This window comes from Gordionus sp. m RMFG-2023, chromosome 4 (assembly GCF_954871325.1).
Source record: "Gordionus sp. m RMFG-2023 chromosome 4, tfGorSpeb1-WG-v2, whole genome shotgun sequence".
Lineage (NCBI taxonomy): Eukaryota > Metazoa > Nematomorpha > Gordioida > Chordodea > Parachordodidae > Gordionus > Gordionus sp. m RMFG-2023.
Window position 1 is genome coordinate 27,515,780 of NC_088778.1, and position 10,615 is coordinate 27,526,394.

A 10,615-nucleotide genomic window follows, 5' to 3' on the forward strand; every position below is an offset into this window, starting at 1 on the left:
TGATGAATATTTATATTTAACAATAAACCTAATTTAATTAAAATATGAAATTTTTTAACAAAGATGGAATCAAAGTAGGTATAAGATACCTTTCATGATGTTCCTGGAGAATTTATATAATATTTACCAAAGTCTTTGATTAATAATTTCTCATTTTAAATCATTTACCGAGGCTATTTAAAAATTTTTTTAAATCTTATTCAACCAAGAATGTATTTTAACATTTGTATAATAACCACTCTATGTAATATTACACACAATTTTCCCACAAACCTTTTATGTATTTTTTAATTTATATAAAAAATGAATATAAAAATAATTAATAATAGAGAATAGTCATAAATTTATGGTAAAGGTTTCTGAAGTGTGGGTACTCCTAGAAACATGCATAAATACATTTTCTATCAAATAGCATTTAAAAATTTAGAAATAATCGCTCTCAGCAAGTGATTTAAAAACTAAAGAGATTAAGAATCCTATTAGATTCCATATCTCTATATGACACATATATTTTTAACATTATTAATATATGTCAATCAATTGATAGTTGATATTTAGAAAAATAATATATGTATATTGATTGTTCATTATCATTATTAGTATAATATTTATTGAATCGCGGATTGATTTTAAAAAAAATATGATTTTTGAAAAATATAAAATAAGATTTATTTTTTCGCATTGTTGTTTTGATTATATAAAAAATATATATTTTGTTCGAGATTTGATACATATTTGATGAAAATATTTATATTGAATTGAAATCAAGATTAACCAAAAAAAAATCGAGAATAAATCTAAATTGAGAAATATTTAAGTGATAAATATTGAAATACTGTTTAATTAATTGAAAATAAAAGGAGATATATTTTAATGGTGCCGACCGACCAGGATACGAACACTTATTAGGGAAAAATAAGAAAATTTAAAAAAAATAGTGAATATTTTGTGAAGAGAATTTTAGACATTATAAAGGAAGAACTATTTCTAGGACCGGGTTCCTCAAAATAATAGTAATTCCGGATATATATATAAAGGTAAGAAATTTTGTTTTTTTTGAATTATAAATTAAACACAACGCAATTTAAAAAGTTTTTTTTTTTAAATTTAATTTTTTTAGGATTTAAAAAAATTTATTTTTGATATAAATTTATGAAATCATGGTTTATCCTTTTATTACTGTGCATAGGAAGCCTGATTTTAATAAAATTTCGATTTATAAGAATAATTTTAATAAAATTTTTAATACAAAATTTAATGAATTGAATGTGACCAATAGTGCGGTTACAGCTTTCATTTTTTTTATATTGTATATATTATTAATTGGTTTCAGACAATTAATTTATAAAATTAAGAGAAGATCAGTGACAAAAAAATAATTAAATTAGGTGATCTAAATAGTAATAAATCTTTAGATATTTCTGAGGATATCAAAAATAGTTTACATTTAATTTTATTAGAATTAAAAAATTTAAATGGTAAAAAGATTGTTATACCGGAAGAACAATCAGAGAAAATATTATATACGGGTGAAGTATTTAATTTTCCTCAAAATATTGACATATTGGAGGATATAAATAAAAAATTAAATTCAATTGTGATAGAATTTAAAAAGCAAATATCTGAGGTTTTAATCGAGAAACCAGTAAAAATTTTGAAAAATAATAATAAAAATAATACTTTGAGACAAAGTACCGAGGAATCTCTAATGTTAAGTGAAATTAGAGAAATGAGAGAAAATATGAAAAATTTGTCCAGAGAAATTTCCAACTTAAAAATTAAAAATAATCATATGATTGAAAGTTGTGAACTTTGTGGAAGAAAAGGACATGTCGGTAAAAATTGCTATTCAAGAGATCGAAAAATCAATGTGAATGTCACTGCAAAACCAAGTGAAAAAAATGACATAGTTTGTCATAGAAGTGGTTTTGCGGAACATATAAAGCGAAATTGCATGGTGAAAGAAGCCAATTTCAAAAGTGGATTTTCTCAACGAACATCGGTAGTGATAAATCCAGTGGTTCGAAATATACAAAATCCTAGTGTTATAAGTGTGGATAAAAAAGAAATATATATTACAGATAATGATCGAATGTGTTTCAGATGTGAGGAATTGGGACACATTGCAATACATTGTATTCAAAGTGTGAGTGGGCAGTGACTATATGATTTGAAAGAGAATCATATAAAAATAAATAAATTATATTTAGAGAATATTAAATTTTGTGATATATATGGTTTTATTAAAAATTTTGTGGATATATATAGTAAAATAGATAATCATTATGGGAATGATTTTTATACATTGAAATTTAACTCGAATAAAAAGTGTTGTAATGTAGGAAATTTTTATTGTCATTTTGATGAAAAAATTTCAAATTAACCAATAATTTGAATAAAAAGGATTATAGTAATCAAACAAGTGAGAAATATCCATGGGAGATTTTTAATAAAAACATAAATGAGATTCAGAAATTTTTAAATTCTGAGATGAATTTAGGTATGAATATTAATTATAGTGAAAATGAGATTCAAATAAATACTATTCAGCCGATTATAATGCATAAAAATTTAATAACTAGGGGAGTAAAGGAACAGAGTTCATGTCCTCGTATTAATTTAAAAATTGGTGGACAAATGGTTGATATGTTATTTGATACCGGGGCAAGTATTTCAATCATGTCTTGTGAAAATTTTTATAAATATTGGCCTAAAGATAGTATTGAAAAAATAAATATATGTATAAAACAATTTGATGGATCTGAAATCAAAGTTTTGGGTAGAACTCAGTGGGATTTTCTTTTCCATGATATTCCTATAATTTTGGATTTATGGATAGTGGGAAAAAATGTTGAAACAATTATGGGTTAGGATTGGATTATCAAACTTGGACCTAGAAATAATTATTAGGATTTATTTATCATTGATAGCGAATTAGAGATAATGCTGAAAGAAAAATAATGACTATTAAAGTCAGGGAAAAGCTTAAAGAAAGGGAAAGGAATAAATTAATGAGTGAAGTGAAAGAATCTATAGTTAATAATAATATTTGTGAATATCTAGCAAAATTATAATAGATTCAAATCAATCTAAGATCAATAGTGAAGTTGATCATGATAAAAAATTAATAATGAAATTAATGAATTAAATAGAGTTGAAAATGCTATACCTATTTTAGTTGAAAAATATGATATAATTTTTGAAGACACTTTGGGATGTCTAAATGATTATCAAGTGGATTTAAAATTAAAAGAGGGATTTTCACCTATTTTCTTAGCATGTCGTAGAGTTCCTTTTGAGTGGAAAAAGGAAATCAACGAAAAATTAGATAAATGGGTTAATGATGGTATTATTATTCCATTGGAATATAGTGAATGGGCTACACTATTAGTACCAGTTAAAAAATCTAATGGAAAACTTAGATTATGTGCAGATTTTCGAGTAACACTTAACAAATGGATTGTGAAAGTGAAATATTCATTACCTCGAATTGATGAAATTTTGGAAAATTTAAAGGGAGCCAAATATTTTTCAAAAGTTGATTTTTCATCAGCATATTTACAATTGCCTTTGAAAGAATAAATTCGTAAATTGTTGACAATAACAACGCCTAAAGGATTATTTGCGTTTTGTAGATTACCTTTTGGGTTAAGTGTATCTGCACCGATTTTTCAGAGAACAATGGCATCAGTTTTTCAGGGTTTGGATGGTGTATTTTATTATATGGATGATGTGTTGATAACTGTGACGCCAGAGCAACATAATCAACGTCTTGAAGAGGTTTTCAAGAGAATTCAAGATAAAGGTTTAAAAGCCAGTAAAGAGAAATGTATTTTTGGTGTCACCGAAATAGTATATTTGGGTCATCAAATTAATGGAATTGAAGTGAAACCACTTGATAAAAATTTAAAAAATATTTTAAACATAAATCAGCCTAGTAATAAAGCCGAAATACAATCTTTTATGGGCATGATAAATTATTATCATAGATTTGTGGATAATTTTGCAAAAATAGCAGCTCCATTATATGACTTATTAAAAAAGGGTGTTAATTTTGAGTGGAAAATTGAACAAAGAAGTGCTTTTAAAAATTTAAAGAGAAAAGTTGGTGAGGAACCAATTTTAGTGTGTTTTAACAATGACTTGGAGATAATTCTTGCTGTTGATGCATCAAATAAAGGTGTTGGAGGCGCATTATTACATGTCATTGATGGTTTAGAGAGACCAATTATTTATATTTCACGAATATTTCATGAAGTGGAAACTAGATATTCTGTTATAGAACAGGAGGCTTTAGTGATTATTTTTGGGTTGACCAAATGTCGTGAATATTTAATCGGGAAAAGATTTGTGATTTATACAGATCACAAGCCATTAATTCATTTGTTCAAGAAAGATAACAAAGAATTAATGATGTCCCCGAGGTTACAACGGTGGTTGTTACTTGTGGGAAGTTTTAATGTGGAAATAAAATATAGGCGAGGAAGAGAAAATTATTTGCTAGATATATTGTCGAGATTAGGGGCAGGTTGTGCTACTCCTGAAATAATTGATAACATGATTATAGATAGAGAAGATGCATTGGTGCGAACTCTATCGTATATGTTAAAAGGAGGTCCTACAACTTGGGAAGATCTCAAATCATATACTTTAAAAGATAAAGTATTGAGACAAATAAAATTATTTTTAATGGGAAAAAAACCATGAAAAATAATTATAAAATTTATCAAAGATGTGAAAAAGAATTATCCATGGCGGATGATTGTGTAATGAGGGGAAATAGGGCAGTAATTCCGGTGAAATTACGTACTAAAATAATTAATTTATTACATGCAGGACACCAGGGTCAAGTTAAAATGAAATCTTGGGCTCGTGAATATGTATGGTGGCCTGGGATGGGTAATGATATAGAAAAAATTACAAGGGAATGTGTTCCATGTAATACCTGTGCCGTTATGCCCCGCAAAGAGATGGGACAAGTATGGCCAAAATCAAAGAAACCGTGGGAACGTATACATATTGATTTTTTTGATCTGGATAAAAAATCATATTTTTTAGTGGGTGGATTCATATTCAAAGTGGATGGAATATACCGAAGTACATGGGTATACAACTAAAATTGTTAATAATAAATTAAATGAATTATTTGCAAAATTTGGTTTGCCGGACAAAATAGTGTCTGATGGAGGTCCAGCCTTCATAAGTGAAAATTTTAAACAATTCTGTGATGAATTAAAAATACAACATATACTTACTTCACCCTATCATCCTAGTTCAAATGGACAGGCTGAAAGGATGGTAGCCATAATTTTGGGTCGAGGTCGTTTTTTTCGGCTTGGACTTGGGTCGGAGTCGAAAAAACGACCCATATTTTGGGTTGAAGTCGTTTTTTTCGGCTTGAATTCGGGTCGAAGTCGAAAAAAACGACCCAAACATTGAGTCGGAGTCGAATAAAACGACCCGAGCTTTGGGTCGGGATCGCGACTCGCGGCGTAACAACACTATATGTGATGAATATTTAATTTTCTCAACATTATCAAAATAAATTAATATATAATAATCAAAATATTTTTGTATAATTTTTAAGGTTTTATTTTTTCCTAATAAAATGCATAATTTTTATATAGTAATCCTTGTTTTGTTGTATCAGAATCAGAGTGTCTTTACATGAGGTTTTAACTCATAATTTAATAAAAATCATTTTCTTTATTTATTTTTTTAATTAAACTTTTATATCTATAACCACAGGGCAACAGATCTAATTGGATAAGAGGTCTGTAGGGCACTCATCTTTTGAATTATTTACTTCATTGTTTTGAATAAGCAAAATCCGAAAATAAATTATTATTATAAATAATACATAATTTTTTATAGGACTAAGGAACATCAATATAGCTATTTACCCTTCGGTATTGGTCCTAGAAATTGTATTGGTTTAGGTTTTGCAATGCTGGAGATCAAAGTTGGCCTAACATTAATTCTAGGGTCGAACATACAATTCGTTATAGCACCTGGAGACGTTAATTCCGATATAATTCCCGAAAACACAAAATTTAGAAAAACTATTATAAACTTTCCTGAAAATGGAATTAAAGTGGGAATAAGATATAAGGAATAAAAATGATTTATATAATCTTACCTTTTTGTAAGCTAAATATTTCGATTTTTTATAAATTTAATATAAAAATTGTCAACATTTGAAAACAAATTATAACATCATCACATTTTTAATAACTTGATCATTTATTTCAAATTTAAAAATTTTGCTTATTTATGATTTAAAAGTAAACTTTTATTTATCTTTTTACGCTAATTTTTTTCACTATTAAAAATCTTAGAACCATATTAAGTTATAATAATATATTATTAATACCAGGATTTCTAGGATATTTTGCACTAGTGATTTCCTTGTCCAACGATGTAGGTTTGATGTATTTTGCATAAATTATATAAATAAGTTTTTTTTATTTATCATATACAAAATCCTAGTGAGTTATAACCTACCGTATAGATCTGGATTTGTATTTAGGAATAATAATGTTTTATTTCTGAAGCCATCAGGTTGTTCTGTGAAAAAAAAATTAAATATTTTTGTTGACTAGTGTCAGATCTTAAAAAAACAATAAAATAGATATTAAGATGCCTTATTACGTATTCTATAATTTATTAATTGTTTAAAATTAAATCATATATGTATTTAGACTCAGATTTCAGGTCTGAACGCTTAGATTGTGTTTACAACATGAGTTTTATATGCCTGGATAGTTTTATCGATAGGTTTTGAGATTATTACCTCCGATCTTTTATCTGGATTGAACCGATTATAATTTATAAGGCAAATTTATTCAAAATGAACTGATTTAACTATCTGTATATTTTTCATCGAGAAGTGAATATTTTCGCTTAGTAAATTTTTTCCTTATAGATTTGACACCAAAGATTTGTACGTTAAAATCGATAATATTTTATATAATTTAACCAAATACAATGTAAGTAACGAAGATCCATATTTATTCATAATTATATTTATCAGAAGATTTAATATTTATAAAAATAGTTGAATCTTCTCCATTCTTTGTTCTTCCCAGCTGACATATCCAATTAATCCAATATCTTCACTTCAAATAGCAAACAAAAGATTTTCTTTAACAACAACCCATGTGATGATGACCTTTTTCCTCCATCCACCAGGAAAACTTCAATCCCCTGTCAGAAAATAACTAACATTTGATGTATTAAATTAAATTTATTTCTTCTTTTTTTCAACAGCTACAACAGTAAGTATTATCTATAAATGGAAATTAGTAATTTAATATATAAAATTACACCCTCCTTGCGAGGAAAAGGCAATATGGGTCACTAATAAGATTCTTAGTGTGAATCGTTAATCAACAGCTGGATCAACAATTTAATTTTAAGTTTTTCGGTTATGGTCCAATAAACTGTATAAGCTTACATTTTGCATTACTGGAAATTAAAATTGTTCATACCTTGAAATTGAGTTCCAAAATAAAATTGATGCCATTACCTGATGATGAATATTTATATTTAACAATAAACTTAATTTAATTAAAATATGAAATTTTTTAACAAAGATGGAATCAAAGTAGGTATAAGATACCTTGCATGACTATTCCTGAAGTATTTATATAATATTTACCAAAGTCTCTGATAGAATTTTCTCATTTTTAAATCATTTACCGAGGCTATTTAAAAACAATTTTAAATCTTATTCAACCGAAATGTAATTCAACATTTGTATAATACCCACTCTATGTATTATTACACACAATTTTCCCACAAACCTTTTATGTATTTTTTAATTTATATAAAAAATGAATATAAAAATAATTAATAATAGAGAATGTCATAAATTTTATGGTAAAGGTTTCTGAAGTGTGGGTACTCCTAGAAACATGCTTAAATACATTTTCCGCCAAATAGCATTTAAAAATTTAAAAATAATCGCTCTCAGCAAGTGATATAAAAACTAAAGAGATTATGAATCCTAATAGATTCCATATCTCTATATGACACATATTGGCATATAAATTTTAAATGTATATATTTATATCAGAGATCCGAAACTTTATTTATAACGGTTCAGTTTGATTACGATTTATATATAAAAATTCACAAAGGTTACGGTTCTATTATAGTTCTTAAGAAAAATTTACAAAATTCGGTAACTAAATTGTAAATATTTATAAAGTTCATTGGAGTTCATTGGAGTTATAAAAAATTTTTAAAAAATTTTGATTGAGGCAACACCATCGTATATGATTTTAATTATGAATATCCTTTATAAAATTTTTGCCATCGTTTATTTATAAAACAGATAAAATAATTTATTTTTATTATATGTATCTAATGAATAATGGTATATAAAAAAAATATATAATAATCATAACTTTTGTACAAGAATTTATTAATTGTTTTTTTTATCAATTTCAACCTTGATTATAGAATTTAATGAGTGTTCAATAAATATATTATGACTAGATTTCCATATTAATGGCAAAATAGATTTGAAAAACTTTAAGTTTTCTATAGTTAAGAATTCATGTTATTTAGAATGATGCCTTTCCAAATCATCTTCATGTTAACCTTTAAGTATGATTTTACACTTACCCATCCATAAAAAAAGGAGCGGGCTGAGTTAACTTTCGAACGGACCATTTAAATTTTATCTAGGGGAAAATAAAATAAAATCATCAACATCCGCCGTCTTGTCGCTAAACTAATATCTTCCAAAATTAAGGACAATGCAGCCTTAATTATAGCACCCCACCAACTTGGTATCGGCATCCAAGGCGGCTGTGAAATAGTCACACACACTATTCTTATCCAACTCCAAATCAACCCAAGTAACGAAATCCTAGTTAAAATTGATTTCTCTAATGCCTTCAACTCTATTCGCAGCTCTCACTTTCTTCCACAAATGTACCAGTCATTTCCCACATTTTCTCAATTCTTCCATTTCTGCTATTCCATACCATTTCATCTCCAATTCAACAACTATTTGCTTTCATTATCAGAAGGGATCCAACAAGGTGATCCTCTGAGTTCGGTACTTTTCTGCATTGGAATCAACGAAATGGTCAAAACATTTCTTCCAACTACAATCTTTCACTACATACTTGGTACATTGAGGTCGGAATGGAATAGTTGATCAAATCAAATGTATGAATAATATGCACGAATAAAATTTTGAATTTCGGAACAATAAAATATGTAATAAGGAATGATAATTTATGGAATAAGGAATAAAATCCAGAATAAGGAATGATAAATCATAATGATTATTATATTATTTTTTAGGTGTTAATCATAGCGTTTTATACTTTTAGCGTTTTATGTGTTTTATATTTTTTGCGTTTTACATTTTTTAGCATTTCATATTTTATAAGCGTTTAATTTTTCGTGTTTTAGTGTTTAATTAATTTTTGTTTATTTTCTATCTCCCAGGTTAAAATATGCAAATAAAATATTATTCACATTTCCCTCTCTTTAAATAAAATTTTAAATTTCACACCCTAATTTTAATTCAAAAAAAAAATTCTTCATAAGATAGTTTTGAAAATTCACCACATAATTTAAATATATTTTTCTAAAATGAATGTTTTTTTTACATAACTTTTTGTCTTCAAAGCTTTTAATTTCAAAAACTTTTTATCATATTAAGTATTACTTATAAGGGTTATTTGAATCAATCATGTGATTTAAAAATTACATTTTAACATATTTAAAATTAAGTTTTATCTTCTTGTTTAGGATTTTTAATATTTTTAATTATATTTAAGAATTCATCTTTAGGTTTTGTTAATTAACAACAATTCGTCATTATTCAAGAAATCAAAAAAAATATCAATATTATCCATTATGATTTTACATTTTAGTAATTTTAAAAATTTATAACATGCCTTTATCCTGGCATAAAATTTTAATTTTTAATAACTTTTCTTCTTACGTGGATTAGAATAATAAGTAATCATCATTGGTCTCACAATATAGAATTCATAACCTATCGTTCAACTTCCATATCAGTTCTTCCTAGGTTGTCACTTTAGGTTAGGTGCTGGCTATTATATTCCAGTCCAACATCCAGAGCCGGGACACCATAAAGAAAGAAGCTTTTTGCATGAAAGAACGTACTAAGGTTTGATTCTTGGTCATCTCAGTAGATTAGGTAGTCACAATAGATAAGGTAGTCATAATAGGTAGTCATCTCCATAGGTTAAGCACAAGGTAAAGTCATAATAGGTAGTCATCTCCATAGGTTAAGCAATCAACACAATAGGTAGTCATATAAATAGAGTCATCACAATGGATTAAACAATCGTCACAATAGGTAGTCATATAAATAGAGTCATCTCAATGGATTAAGCAATCGTCATAGATTAGATACACAATAGGTAGTCATATCAATAGATAAGGTAGTCATTTCAATAGGTAAAGCAGTCTCTATAGGTTAGATAGTCGTCACAATAGGTAGTCATCTTTTTCTAGTCCACCACCCAAAGGGCACCATGCAAAGAATATGGATGGTGACGATATAGCGCGAGGTTCGAGTCAGTAAAAATATATTTTATTAACTCCTTTCTTTTTCTTTTCT